The sequence below is a fragment of the Trachurus japonicus genome, chromosome 22 (genome assembly GCF_045865225.1).
Source record: "Trachurus japonicus isolate A0001 chromosome 22, Traja_1.0".
Taxonomy (NCBI): domain Eukaryota; kingdom Metazoa; phylum Chordata; class Actinopteri; order Carangiformes; family Carangidae; genus Trachurus; species Trachurus japonicus.
In genome coordinates this window covers 15556955-15572283 of record NC_140928.1, presented here as the reverse complement: position 1 = coordinate 15572283, position 15329 = coordinate 15556955, and the positions used below count along the sequence as shown (strand labels likewise).

At 44.2% G+C, this 15329-nt stretch overlaps 1 long non-coding RNA gene across 2 annotated transcripts in view; it reads left to right on the top strand.

Moving 5' to 3' along the window:
* Positions 1-2543, top strand: part of LOC146963757 (uncharacterized) — a 59594-nt gene extending 57051 nt beyond the window's left edge. For both annotated transcript variants that reach the window (XR_015034717.1, XR_015034718.1), the window contains one exon: positions 2124-2543. This is a non-coding gene — a long non-coding RNA (uncharacterized LOC146963757). The remainder of the gene's footprint in view (positions 1-2123) is intronic.
* The last annotated feature ends 12786 nt before the right edge of the window (positions 2544-15329 follow it).

Sequence of the window (15329 nt, the reverse complement as noted above, 5' to 3'; positions counted from 1 at the left end):
TAATACTGATATGGTGCATGCGTTTGCGGAATTTCAGTGTGGTTTCCAAGATTTTGAGCAATTTATATTTGTAAAGGGCTGTATCCAATTGCAAACAGAAGGAATGGCTGAATAATGAAGTGGAACTTTTTTTGGTTTTCTGCTGGAGATAAGGCACTAAAGTTCACAATGTTTAATGCATTCACCACTTAGAGACGCTGTAAAGCCATACACATGAAGAACACTTTCAGATAAATAAAAACACATTTGATGACCCATATGCAGCGTGCAAATGTTGGAAAGAGGCCCCGTGTACTGCAGCCACTTTGGATTATGTTACCATAAGACATGGATTCCAGGCAGAACACTGTGTGGAGGTTTATTCCTTTCAAACAAGCCAAGCTAATGAAAAACAAACTTGAGCATTTGCGTCTCCATGTGGTCAGCAACCTTCATTTTTTTCATTTTTCACTTATGGGCATGTTTTTCTAGTCGCCGTTTGTTTCATGAACCAGTTTAAGGTTCATCTCTGTGTTATTCTCTACTGCTACTTAAAAAAAGCCCTCAAACATCTTTAGAGTTTTTTGTAGCGTACGCACTACATCCACAAAGTGTACATTACGTGTGATTGTGTGTGTGAGTAATGGCGGTCAGACGTTTCCCTCTGAGTCTCGTCCCACTAGTCCCAGGATTCCAGTGGCTTCATGGGATGCCGCACAGTTTCGGAGGCTATTAGTAAATGTTTAACGTAAAGTCAACATGAGGGAATACTGTACCTTCTCTCTCTTTATGAGACCAAGATGTAGAATGATTAAACCTCATCTCTGACGGTCATTATAACTAGGCGTACTTGGACTCAAATCTATTTTTTTTCTTTGTCTTTTCCCTCTTTTTTTCTCTCTCTCTCTCTCTTTTCTAAATGAACATTTCATGTGTGGCTGATTTACACTATTTTCTCAGCGTGATGCGTTGGCTCCCTCCAAACGTTGATGTCTGTTGGGTTTTGGTCTTGGAATCGATCAGCAACCTCTGTAACTCTTAACAAGTATTTCATTCTGAAGAGCAGGGGAGCGGGGGACAAGACACAGAAAGTGGAAAATCAATTTTGAAAACTTGAGAATCTCGTAAGAATAATCAGAGCCAATCCCACACAGCCTCTGATGTAAACCATACATCACATTTATTCTTTTTTAATTGAAGCTATCTGTGCATGAACACTCAGCACATGACTTGCTGACCTCCACCATGATAACCATGAATTTCCTCTTTCTTGGACTAAGAACTCCTGAGAGGTTTCTCCAACAAGCTGTTGTCCCTTCTGTAAACACAAGTCCAATACTGTGTGTGTGTACGTGCGATTCAAAAGCTGTTCCACTTGCATGGCAACGCCTCATTACCCATACTGCCTCCGTCTTTGCCCCGAAGTGGGGTGAGGCTCCCCTCGCTGGGCCCAGTCGTCAAGGTGACCCAACATGCCCCAGGATGGCAGGCAGGCAGACAGGCTGGGAGAGAGGGGGCTGTTCGCTCTGTCTTTATTGTACCGGGGCCACCGTATGCTAGCTGGTACACTAGGCCCTGGGTAGTTCCAAACTGCCGCATGCGTCCCGGTGAGCAAGCAGCTGATCTCATTTTTCAACACACAGCTGCCCCAACATCAGGACCAGGTGAAGGTGACCTCCCTTGCCTGTTGGAGTGCCTCTTAAAGTAGTGAGGTGAGGTGCAGTCGGTGCTGTGCCAAATCTAGGATGTTCTTCATTTCTGGTGATGTTTTCATGTTGCTTTCATTTTAGGTCAAAGCAAAGTTAGTTATTAAATTAAAGTCAGCATCAGTTTTGCTCCGACGATCAACACAACGCAGGATTTGTAGCCACAAACACGACAGTTGCCGCTGAGTTATTGTAGCAGGCTGCGCGCTGATTGAGCTTCTTCTGCTCTACAACAGCAGACAGATCAGAAAGCACCAAGCAGGCTTATAACTGTATACCTCACCCTTTTATCTCTGCAGACATCCATCTCTATCTCTTGTTCGTTCTCACTCCATCCATCCATCTATCTGTTCCTTACTCTCATTTGTCTCCCTCCCTCCCTGTCTCTTCCTGTCACCCCCCCCCCTCCCTCCCTCCCTCTCCCCCCTTCTAACACAGGACAGATTGGGAAGCCGTGATGGCGGCACAGAAGTTGAGGGAGAAGCTATTTATCCCAGACGGATCAGGAGGTGTGTGACGGAGGTGTGGACGGTTGCTGCAGGTCAGTGACGTTGGCAGGCGCCAGGCAGGCCGGCCCACATGGCTCGGGGACTGTGGGACTACAGACAGATGGCACCTGGTGGGTGACAAACAATTAACAAACCAACAAGAATAGCTGGATCGGCAGTATACCCACAAGCACAGGAGATAGCAAGAGAGCGGGTGCATCTGTGCTCTGAACACTTTCACTCTTTACTTTTCCTCTTCCCGAGTCTTGTTTTGTATAACAGTTGCAATTTACCCATGTGTCTTTTTCACAAAAACACTCTTGTTGTTGTGTCGCTATAGAACAGTCTAAATAAAGCGGTGTCGAGCATATGCAGCCAGCATATGTTTCTGTTTATTTCAGTGCGGTTTTGAGAGCAGCAGTGGGTAATTTAAATGTACAGTACAATGAAACAACACACATCTACTTAAATGTAAAGCAAAAGTTATAAACAATCATATAAAGTTTGTTATACCAATAGCAATACCTGGCATCGTGGTGCCGTGTGCGTCCGCGCGTACTGTACAGTGTTTTTGTAGAATTCATGCTGGAAATCGATTCGGTGTGTTTGTTCACAATTGAGCATGGTGGCCGATGGTATTTCACCGCCTAACTACATCCAAATGTCATGGTGATAGGGTGTTTCTGCACTCCGCTCCCACTTACTGTACGGTGAAGATGTCCTCTGTTGGTCATAAACAAGAAAATCAGCAATTTTTTTTGTCATCTCTTTCAAGAGAGGGGGAGAGAAAGATTATTATCCATACCTAAGTGAACGGCTGTCATCTTGTAGGATTATTGCCTTGGACTGGCATTGGTCCTAGTGTGTGTGTGTGTGTGTGTGTGTGTGTGAACACATCTGGAGTCTAGACTCTGTGGCTCTGTGGGCAGGGTCCTATCTACGAGCAGCATCGGGTCCGGAGACCGGCCATGTTGACATAGGTGGCACACACGTACAGGCATCTGTTTCAACAGTCAGTACTCTCACCAAATACCCACCTCCGACTCACACACACACACACACACACACACACACACAGACACACACAAACACTCTGCTGGACACTTTTATCCTCCAGCGAGGGATAGAAAGGGGGAGGAGGGACAGAGAGAGCTACAAAGTGGAGGTACAGGGGGGGAAAGCCGAGGCCTGCTGAACCCACAGAGGTCCCTGGTAACCAAAAGCAAATGCTACTTCTCAGAATCTGCACTGTAAATCCTCCAATTCCCCCTTTTCATTGCTGTGTCAGGATATTAAGACATGGAGGGGAGGACAGCATGTGTATGTGTGTGTTTTTCTCCCCCCCTGCCCCATGCTGGTTGTGTGGTTATGTGTGTATTTTTGTTCATAAGAGTGTGTATGTGTATGGGTAACAGACAACATATAATGAATTTCCTCTTGAGGAGTTATGGCTAATCATGAAAATGGCCCCACGGTAGTCTTGGGGTGGGTGTGTGTGTGTGTGTGTGTGTGTGTGTGTGTGGGTGGGGGGTGTCTGTGTGTGTGTGTGTGTGTGTGTGTGTGAGAGAGAGAGAGAGAGACAGAGAGATACTGCCTATGGGCTGCATTGCGGGGTGTATGCTGAAAAAGCCTTTAGCACTTCCAGATCAGGGAGTTTTATTAGCCCATATCAGAGCGCCGCCACTTTTGATTTATGTCAATGTGATGTCAAAACAAACACGCACAAATAAATGCACGCAGACATACACGACCACTACTGTAAGTGCTCACGTGTGTGAATATGAGAGAGCAAGATAGAAACACTGCAGTGGGTCACGCAGAAAGGTAAAACGACACAGAAGACCAATAGATACAAACAAAGAAGTGACAGATAAATATAAAACCAACATAAGTGAGAGGGATCCAGTCCGAACCACCACTGCTGTGCTCTGTGGCCAGTTTACATAATGGTTTGACGTATTAATGGGATAAACACAGCGATAAATCTTGGTCGGAGAATGACATGCAAAGAATGCCGGAGCAATAGGCTTTTCACAGTAGGAAAATAAACACCGACTGTGGGAATAATCGTGAAGACTTATGACACTCTGTGCATGTATTTGCACGTGCGCAGACACACACACACACACACACACACACACACAAGCAGAACAAACACAGAGAAGCAACAGCAGCACCTACAGTGCAGCGGCTCCGATTTCATTTAATACAAGCTGCTCTTGTGAGGACGGAGGGACAGTTCATAGTGAATATATGAGTCTGCTTCAGTAGCCTGTAGTTGCAGCAATAGAAGGTCCATTATGATTGCAATTTTTCTTTTTATTCTTAACATGTACAGCAAATGGAATTTCTAATAGCAAACCAAGTCAGTACAAGCATCAAATCAATGAAAATGAATGAGCCTCAAGAAAGTAAGAGAAATCAATTTTCATATACACTCAGCATTCTGTAGAGTAGGGCTGAATGTACTCAGCTTCAGTGTTTATGCCTATTCAAAATGTCAACGAAAATAAGGGTCGTCGCTGAGAATAAATAGAGACCTGCTAATAGAATCTGGGATATAAATTTTCCTGCCACCGTCTCTACCTCCCAAGGAGCCCCTCGGTCGATAAGGGACAAAGATTGGGTTGAAAATTGATTTTTCCAGAATAATTGCTATTCTCTTCGTCAGGGGGACTCAAGTGTCTCCAAGGCTTTTTCCCATTATAGCTGCTGGCTCTCCAATTTACCTGCCCTGAGAAAATACGTGGAAGCGCCGCAGCCTTTGGCCTCTGTAATCATCAAGGTCGCGCAGCTTCTACTAGGTAAGATTTATGTTGAGTTCAGAGTGATTGGGCGGCAGCGTTTTTGTAGATTGATAACGTTTGACCTTTATGACGCCAAGCCTGAAATATAAATGACCCGTTCACTTTTTTTTATAGTCTTGTTAAAAACATGGTGAGCATGTTGTTTACCTTGCCGGCGTTGTGCGGTAAACGGACTCTTGCAGCTGCTTGTGTGTTCCTTACGGAAATGTGACAGCCCTCACTCCTCGCGTTAATGTGACAGGCATTGACACGAACCCGCTCCTTTTGCTGACAGCAGCCCGTCATTACGCCGTGTGTGTGTCATCGCCACTTTGATCTCCAGTGCTCCTGCAAGCGGCGGCAAACAGGTCCATTTGTAAGGAAGGTGGCGAGTAGACTGATCTTTACTGAGCCTGCTCTAATTCCCCACAGTCGACCCTCCTGTGGCTGATCCCCGTCCCTTTGCACCATTCAGCTAACAATCACAACAGCCATTTATCTGAAATAATAGCATGGCACTGGAGCCAGCAATGTGTACAGCCTAAACCAGACACGGTGGGCAAAAAGATATCTGGAAGCATTTCAAAGCGAGGTTGAAGACTGCCAGACACCATTAACTGCCTCAAAAGTGAAAACACTGCTTGTGAAATAGCACGAGTTTAAACTAAAAGTAAAATCACTCATGGTTTTATTTAAACATTTGACACGGGACATGAAAAAAACAAAAAAAACCCCACAGTATCTTGCATGTGACTGGCCTGTGCAAACAGCCAGAGCAGTGCGTGCATGTGTGTGATATATGCTGGGTGAACATGGAGCTGTGCTTCATCCATTAGAGATGTTTGGTGTGTTGCATTGTACCGTATCACTGTGTGGAACAGAGGGAGTGATTCTCTAGCCCTCTGTCCTCCTGCATATCATACTCAGCTGCCATCTGAAGCCTCCTCGCTTTGCTCCAGTGTACAAAACCCCATTGTGGTTTCCCTGAGATAAGCAGAGAGAGAGAGAGAGAGAGAGAGAGAGAGAAAGAGAGAGAGAGAGAAAAAAAGGAGGGAGAGAGGGTGAGAGACTTCTGTGGAGGCGCCAGACCTATCTCCTCTATCTCCTCCAGGGAACATGCGGCATTCCCAAAGATACTGGTGCTAAGAGACTCGTCGCCCTGCTGCCCACCTCCCTCGCACACAGGAGAAGGAGACGTGGAGATTTATGTCATGGTAATCCAATCCCTTCCCCTACTGAACTCCCCGTTTCCCCTGACTGCCTGGGAGAGCCAGGGAGAGTTTGAGAGTGGAGAGAGACTGTGAGAGGGCTACTGATGTGTTTTTGCAGAGCAGAGGTGGACCGAGACAGACACAATGTTCTCTTTCTGTTGTTTCTGTCTAATACCTGAGCACTGCAGTGGTTCGTACGTGTCTCTGCAGCGCTTGTGTGTCTGTGTGTGTGTGTGTGTGTGTGCATGCATGCGCGTCGGTGTTTGATTTCTAATATCAGCCCTGCTTTATTTGAGACTGAGTGGGACCGACTCCGACGGATGGTTCTGAGGAGAGATGTGACACTCAGAGATAGCAAAATGGAGGAGGTCGTGTAAACACATTCACACTCAGACACAAACTTGCTCACGTCTTAACACATTTCAAGCCAATATTCACACAGTTACATTTTTAGGATGCCTTCCTAATGCTCTTTTAACATTTTAACATTCGCCAGATTTTTCATTTTTGCCCAGAAAACCACTGAAGGAAACTGTGAAAAAGTTGAGACTTCACAAATTAAGCAGATGCTGGGAACAAGTTGTAAAAGCCAGTATGAAGATTGCATTACTTCTTCCTAACCATACCTATTAGAATTCAAAGAGTCAACAATGTAGTGTAGGTGTACATAATGAATGAAACACAGAATGTGACATCTCCTTGAATTCATAGGTTTAATATTTCATGGTTGAGAGGCACACCTGAGAGCCGAACATATGACTAAATCAAAACTTAATGTGGAACACGCAATATGCTGAAATGATAAAGTCAGGGGGAGGAGGAGATCAAGGATGACAGAGTTAGATAGTAAAACACTGAACTGCAGTCACTTTTTATTTTTATAACTTTTTAAAGCATTTAATCCCTCACTGTAGAAGTAGCAAATTGGATAAATGTGCACGGTGCATTATATATACTATATATACAGTATATATATATCTGAATCTGCCATAACAGATGTGTTCAATATTATCAGTGTCAGTCTATTTCTGTCTGTTTCTCTCCTGCACAAACTGCAAGAGAGACTCCGTTAAATTAGGCTCCATACATTTGCTCTCACCTCTGCAGCATCTTCCGAACATGTGTCGAACCCACCGGGAGTCGGCCTTGTGAAGATGTGTGTGCGCGTGTGTTTGCGCTCGCGAGTAGGCCTTCCTGCATGTGTGTGTTCGGCATGACGTGGCAGCCCCCTGCCCTGTTCAAACACGGCGTTGGCTGTGCAGGCAGCCTCGTCGTCAGGCTTGGCTTGCCGGTGGTACATGCTGTGCCTGGCACCCTGCGGAGGGGGAAGGAAGGAGCACAGCAGGGCCAGGCCGCCTCCAACACCTCTCCCACCGAGCCAAAGGCCCCTCTGGTGGGGCTCTGAACACCAGAACAGGCCCAGGGAGAAATGATAATGAGGACCAAGACTGTGTTACACATGATAGCACATAGGGACGCCATTGCAAGTTTTAAACCCACACACACATACACACACACACCAAGACGTAAACATGCAAATATAGAAACATATGCGCACAAGCGCGCCTGCTCATAATCAGGCTGGCAGGGATGCAGACAATTGAACACACACACAAACCGGCTATCTATTTTACGAGAAGGCCTTATCGCTAAAAATTTGTATAACACAAATATGTGTGTAAGTAGTGAAGATTGAGCTCGGTGTTTTGTCTGCCTGGCTGTACGGCTGGCGCTGTGACATCAGGGAACAGTCTAGTAGCTCATTAACGATGCTATAACCATAGATAATAATATGATCCCAAACTGATCACAGTGCTGCCAGAGCGTGTTAAAGACCTATCCACTCCTAGTCATTAAGCACAAACAATGTGACAAAGATGAGGAAGAGATCTTGGAAAATGTGTTAAAGTGGATTCATTCTCAAAAGCCTCTCATCTGCCAGAGTTGCTGCTAATTTGGCCTGAGCCCATCCAGGCATCCATTAGGTAAGAGATGGTGTACTGTCTTCGCCTGGTAATTGGAAATCTGTAGATTTATTAGAGATGTCAATTCATCAACCTGCATGACACATAGACTGGACAGCAGATGAAATGGACCATTTTACTGTGAGGCAACTGAAGACCATCCACCATCCATTACTTACCACAATTTAATGAATATGAAATACATGTTAGTAATGAAATACACAAGGTCCTCATTTCAGGAATGTTCAAACCTTTCCCTTGATGGCTGCTTTCCCATAATGCACTGGCTGAATTGATCCAACCTGTCATTATTCCAGGCAGCACACAGAGACCAGAGCTTGTTTGTAGTAGAAACCTTTGTGCAGAGGAGCTTCAGGTGAAGACACTCAACCATTACCGTCTTGATAACTATCACTGAAAACAATTTGTAGATCAACAAACAAACCAAAAAAACACTAAAAGTGACAGGTGTCAACTCAAGTGTTGATAGGATTATGCAGATCCAGCATTGATTACAGCACCAGTGGGAAGCGTGTGGGTTGTAGATATAAACCATAGCATGCATGTGTGACTGCTTTGCGAGATGTTAAAGATGAGAGGGGATGAAAATTGGATTAAATTGTGTGTGGCAGCTCACTGTAGGGAGGTAATTAGGGACAAACATTGAGACGCAGAGTCTGATCTCTCCTGCTGGAGGTTAAGTGAAATAGGAGCTGTGAGTCCCAGCGTCCCGGTGGCACAGTGATTAGAATTTCCTAATGTGGGGCTAATGGGATGTCAGCCGGGAGCAGAACCCCTACGCAGAACCACTCATAACAACAAGTGGTCAAAGATCAAGCCTGATTAAAGAGATAGAGAAGAGAAACATGAACACATCGTCGGTGTTGATGAAGAAGCAGACACCTCTGGGAGTTATAAATCCTGACTATCACCTGTACCATCAAACCATTCAGGAACGGGAAGACGAGAGGCGGCGCGATACCGCTCCGAAATTAGACACATGATTGGGATGTGAAAAACACTGAGCCGGGTTTTATTTTAATAACCCACAGCTTGCAAATGCTTTGTCTCCGCAAAAATGTTATTTCACTACCAGCTCCTTAAATGCACAAGTGAAACCTCAACGAGTTGCAAATCAGCAGATTTAGACATCATTAAGATCAACCACAAGATAAAAACAATTGTAGACAGATGTCCGCGTCTTATTTTTACCCGATTTGAACGCCGTGCCGCGATTATTACGTTTGTTCTCCCTCCATCAGCACACTCGTACCATTTTCCTAAAGCTCACATACCTGCTCTCCCTCTGCCTCTCCTCCTCTGCTTGTTTGTTTTCGTGTGTTCACCCACTCCAGCCCCAGCTTGCGTTTGCATATTTGATCAAACTCTGGTGAGGATTTGATAGCGTCACTAGATGCCAGTTGCAGCGGGGCCTGTGGTTGAAATAACAACAATAGCAGAACAACTTGACTGCCAGCCCCTGATGATGAAACGACAAGGGGAAACAAAAGCAGCCCCCAGAGCTGCAGATGTTGACGCTGGAAGCTGTTTGTTGTGTGGAGGTTTGTGAGGTAGAGGTGGTGTGCTTTTTTGCGCGAGTGTTTATGAGTGCGCGTTTGATTGTGTGTGTGTGTGTGTGTGTGGGTGTACACAACACTTGTACTCAGACGTTTCTGTGTGTGTGTGTGTGTGTGTGTGTACTGTATATCTGTCTGTATATATGTGTGTCACTGCTGTGGCCCTGTGGCTATGAGGAACCCAGCTGGGAGGAAGAGTGAGTGCATTCATCCTGGCTCTCAGGGGCCGGGGGCCACACAGGTACCCAACGAGGGGATGAAAGGCTGCTCTGCAGATGTCACCCGCTGGGGTTCAGCGGCCTAGCCAGCAAATGTCATGTTTGGCAGCTGGCACACCGCAGCTCTCCCACCAGTTGTTGGCAGAAGCGTCTTCTAAAGGATGCTAGAGTGGGATGCAAGCACCGGGAGCGCCCTAATGGGAGCAACATTAAAGAGAGTTGCTGGCTTCTGTCTGTCATAGAACATTAACCTTGTCCTGTTTCCTGCTCCTCTCGGGCAGCCTCTCTCTCACACCCCCTCCGTACGCTCACTCGCTCGCTTGCTCTTTCCCCAGTAACCCGTGCACATGTGCACATGTGTGCATTTCTTCACACCGGGATACTTTCTGCCTGTTCATCAGTTCACCCATATCATTTATAAACCTTTTCTTGGTTAGAAGACAGGCCTATCTGAGATTTCTGCCCCCGTCTGTAATTCAGTGGTGGTGAATGAAAATATTTTTTATAAAACTGCAACATACAGTATGTTCCTAAACACAGTGTTACTGTTTGTTTTGTTTTTGTTTTTTTCTATGGTGAACAAACAAGCAACAACAAAAAAAAAACTACACGGTGAAAAAATAAGCCAAACAAGTAAAAATATATTCAAATAAGATTAATATGAAGTACAGAAATGTGTAACAACATAAGGGGAAAAAAACAAAGCAAAACCATACAACAACATTAAAAGCCCAAACTGACAGTTGAAAGAATACGTAAACAGATATCCAGCCATTATATTGGATAAATTACAGATCATACATTCAGAATGTTAGAAGTTCAATTGAAAACTCAGCTGATATATATTTTCCTTTCTGTAATTAGGCTGAACTACCCTTTAAATAACTGTTGCATTGGATCAGTACAACAACCTCATTCCTCAGGGGTAAAATGTTTTCACTTGGAGTCTTGCCTCTTCTCAAATATTGTCTTCTCCATACTATCTGCCCTTCCCTGTTTTGCACAGCATATGGTGGTCCGGTGTCAAAGGTCACATGGCAGGCCAGTGGTTTGTGGACCCTCCTGCTGTCCTACAGCTGAGCTCCCAGAGGTTACTTACACACAGACACGTCACCCGCAATGAACACATGCTCCACATGGCTACACATCCACAGGCACCTTGAAAACACAGCTTTTTTTCCATAGCACATCCTGTACAAGACATTGTCAACAGAGCAAGTTCCTTAATAAGCAGTAAGTAGTAAGTAGTATGAGTTAATGCATTTTACTCTTCACTGCATATATTATACAAGTGTGGACAGATGTAGATGTAAACTTTTTAGTTGACTGCTTGGTATATAACTGTGAGGTGTGAACTATGTGAGCGAGTCGCAGCGTATGATTGGATGCTAATTGCTTAATTGTCCCATGCAGTGCACCTGTGTGGAAGCATCATTATGTATTTACGCTCATTTGGTTCATTTTAGTTTTTTCCTTTACTATACACTTAAAATACTCCAAGCCTTCATGTCAAATTATACAGATGTTATCCTGATGTTATGTTTTTCAAGTGTGTATAACAGAACAGGGCGGTGTGTATTTTTTCCCCCCTGCTAGTCACACAGTAATTCCATTGGCAGTGACAATACTGTTCCAGTTGTTGGCCTTTGTGTTAATACTCACCAGGGCCTGTAGTTGAAAATCCCATTTGAGCAAACGCTAAAAGAAAGCATTAAAGAAAGGTCAGTTTCTCACTGTAGGATTGCTGTTTAACAACACATCAATCTCTCCATAATACGTGGAAACATACAGTTGCTTTAGTGTGTGTATTTGTAGTCGTAAACGCTACCATGTGAGGACTGAAGAAAGGTATCTCCAGTGTGAGAAAATGTATTTAGGAAGTGGAGACATTTTGATCGGTCCTCACAACTTCAAAAGGTCATTTGAGGGTTGAAACTAAGTTTAAGGGTAAAGGGTTAGAATCAGGATAAGGTTAGGATTTCATTCACCATTTTTTTGTGATGGTTAAGATTAGGGTAGGTTTAAAAGGCTGTTGGGTTAAGATCTGGTTCAACTGTTAAAGGTTAGAACTGGGTCAAGGAATGTGTTGTGTCAGACATTTAGATGTGATTGCTTGGGTAAAGGGCCAGGGAATGCAATTTGTCAAAGACGGGTCCCCACAAAGATAGCTGTACGTGCGCGCATGTACTGTATGTGTGTGTGTGTGTGTGTGAGGGAGATAATATCCTCATCATTTTCGGTAAAGTCACTAATAAGGGAACATATATGCTGTGTTTGGAAAGAAGGATGAATCAGCCTGTCCACTTTCTCACCAGAGTGCGTGTAAAAATTGCCTGACATTTCCAGTGATTCTCTTCTGCCATTATTTTCTTAGCCTTGCCAGTCTGAAATAATGGTTATGTCCAACTAATGATTTGTCTTGGCAACATCTGTGAATTATTAGTCTGAATGTGACTCCCCCAAATACTGGTGACTAGGTCTAAGCAAAAAAAATAAACTTTAAGAATTTATACAATGTAAATAATCATTGTCCTGACTGTGTTTGTATCAGTGTGTTATCCCATGTACAGTAATCCACCAAAAAATTTGAAATACATAAAATCAAGTTCCTATATACATTTTCTTCATCTTAACTCTCTGCCTTGGTATGTTGATTTCTAACTAATCAGATCTTAAATGTTTCTACATCATCTTTATAACCTTATCCTGGCACTAAAAGTCAGAACACAGGACTCACGATTCACAAATGTATTATTGATTACATTTTAGTTGTTCTAATTTTCTATATCTATTGAAAGTGAAATTTTTCATATGTTCAATATGCTTATTTGCTTTCAGGCCAAAGATCAGATGAAAAGATCAGGTGTGTTAGCTTATCTTATAAGATATTATTTCAATGTACCAACATCAACACATCATATCTTGTTTGCTTTGAATTTCTGTAAAAACCAGATTGAAGAAACAACATTCGCTTATGTGTGAGACTGTTTCCTGGCCATCACGACTCACCCCTCATAAAACCCCAAAGTGTCATTTTAAAAGCTGTAAACATGCTTGTAGGGTTGTTATGACTTTTGGACAGAACCAGGCTAGTTGCTTTCCCCCTTTCTAAGTATTTGTGCTATCTAATACTAATACTAAGCTAACTAGCTGCTAAATGTAGTGCCCTATTTACAGTGCAAACATGAGTGGTATTACTCTTTTTTTTTAACTAACTGTAATTCAAAAAAGTAAATTGAAGAGTACCTACAAATATGTACTTTTATGCATATACAGTACATACATACAGTATATATACCGAGCAGTTCAATAGACCTTCAGACAAAGAGCAGAAGAGCTTGAGCTTAGTGTTACAGTTGTCTTTGATACACACATGGATCTTTGTAGACACACACACTCACACACACTTACACACACACGTGCCAAGTGGACAAATCACACCCAGGGGATTTGGATGCATGCAATTAAGATTATGATCAATGACAAGTCAATCATGTGAGCCTGTTCTCCTCTCCCTTCCCCAACTCAGCAATTATTCTCCAGCTGGTGGGGTCTGCCCTGAACCATCGGAGGAGACATTATACTTCTCTTTTTCCATCATTTCTTTTTTCCCTATATACTGCCTCCACCCTTTTCTCCTCCTCCTCCCTCTCTTTCTCACCCTCCCTTCCCTGACTTCCCATAGAGAGCAGTTTGCTTTGTCCTCCCCTGCTCCTCCTCCTCCTCCTCCTCTCTGTCATCTCTGTGGAGCAGTTAGCTCTGTCAGTCACATCTGACAGCTCAGGGGCTCTTCACCATTAGCCCCTGGCCTCCCAGCCTTCCGACTCCATGTTAGGTCAGATGCCCCCCCAGCACCCAACAGACAGATGAGGGACGGGTTTAATGTTTCCCTCGGTTGAACGTTGAAACTTCAAACTGCTCCAGTTTTGAAAGGATGATGTATAGTTTGTTATCACAATTTGGAGGCTGGATGAGGGCCAAATATGGGCACATTTCTTTCAGTTACTATTGTATTTCGGTGTTGTCACTTGAAAAAGCTGCTCATTTTGTTGACCAGTCAGAGCTGTGTGGAATGTACACAGACAACAGCAGGAGAGGAGCTGCACCTGTCCTCTTCCCTGTTTTTGTTCTTTTTTTTTTTTTTTTTTTACTGGCAGCCCAAACATGCTGGATTTCACAGTTTCTCAGGTACATTCGCTACTGGGCTACCAACTGCACTGAATAATAGTGTTCTGTGCTGTTGTGTATGTTGAAGAGAGGCATGCGCCCAGCTCTGCCCATTATTCATAATAGAAAGGCAGGCGGGCCGGCCAGCAGACCCATCGCTCCTGTGCTATCTGAGAGCAGATAAAGGAGGCAGGTGTGAGGAGGAAATTAATGTAAATCCATCAGTCTTCAATTAGAGCTCTGCTCACACCCAAAATAAAGACTCCATCTCAAACCAATAGGACATCAGCTTTATTCACATCCCAACCCCACCTGCACAACCACAACAGCAGCGGCAGCCCTACCGTGTAAACACTCAGGAGCTATATAATGCAGTGTTTAATGATGAGAGAGCATGAGATGTGTGATATGTGCAGGTGCAGGGTGTTATCTAGCTTGTGAGCAGCAGCCATGGTGTACACGGTTGTCCATTAGGCTCCCAGTGTGTGGCCGGGCTAATTCCGTGTGCCTGGAGGTGCAGGGGCAGAGGCTCTCCATGGACTGTGGGCTGGGGGAAGAACTGCAGTTTAACCTAATTTGGTTCTAATTACAAAGACAGGAAGTCCACCTGCCACACATACGGCTGTGTTCTCCTCCCCTCCAAGGGCTGGAGACAGTCTGGAGAGAGAGAGGGGGGAGGGGAGGAGAGAAGGGAGTGAGAAAGCGCTTTCATGGTTTTATTTTCTTTTATCTTGTGCTGTGTCCTTCTGTGTGGTACAGAAAGTCCCACCATTACACAGCATATGCTGTGCCCTCCACTGAATATTTCAAATATCTGCCTCAACAATAAATATTTGAAGAGCAAATAGCCCATTAGATGAGAATTTCAAGGAGCTCTGGGAGTTTTGTAAATGTCAAACTGAATGTTATCTGACAAGAACAAAACAGTATTATCTCAACGTTACCATTAAAGCCACAGCAGCACTGAATCAACCTCGATGTGTATCTCTTGGTTGGCAACATGGGAAGATTTACATCTAGCTGCTATCGGTCTCAGGAGTTTGGTTTGTTTGGTGATTGCTGCCTGGGACCGATGTTAGCCATAACAACGTGCCACAAAAAATTTGTTTGAAGATGACGCTGTAGCTCTCAGCTCTAGGGCATGACATCATCCCAGGGAGGTTTCACTAAAACAAGGAAAGAGATGGTGAATGAAAAAGCAGAGAGCACAGTAACATACAGTCATGTTGTTCT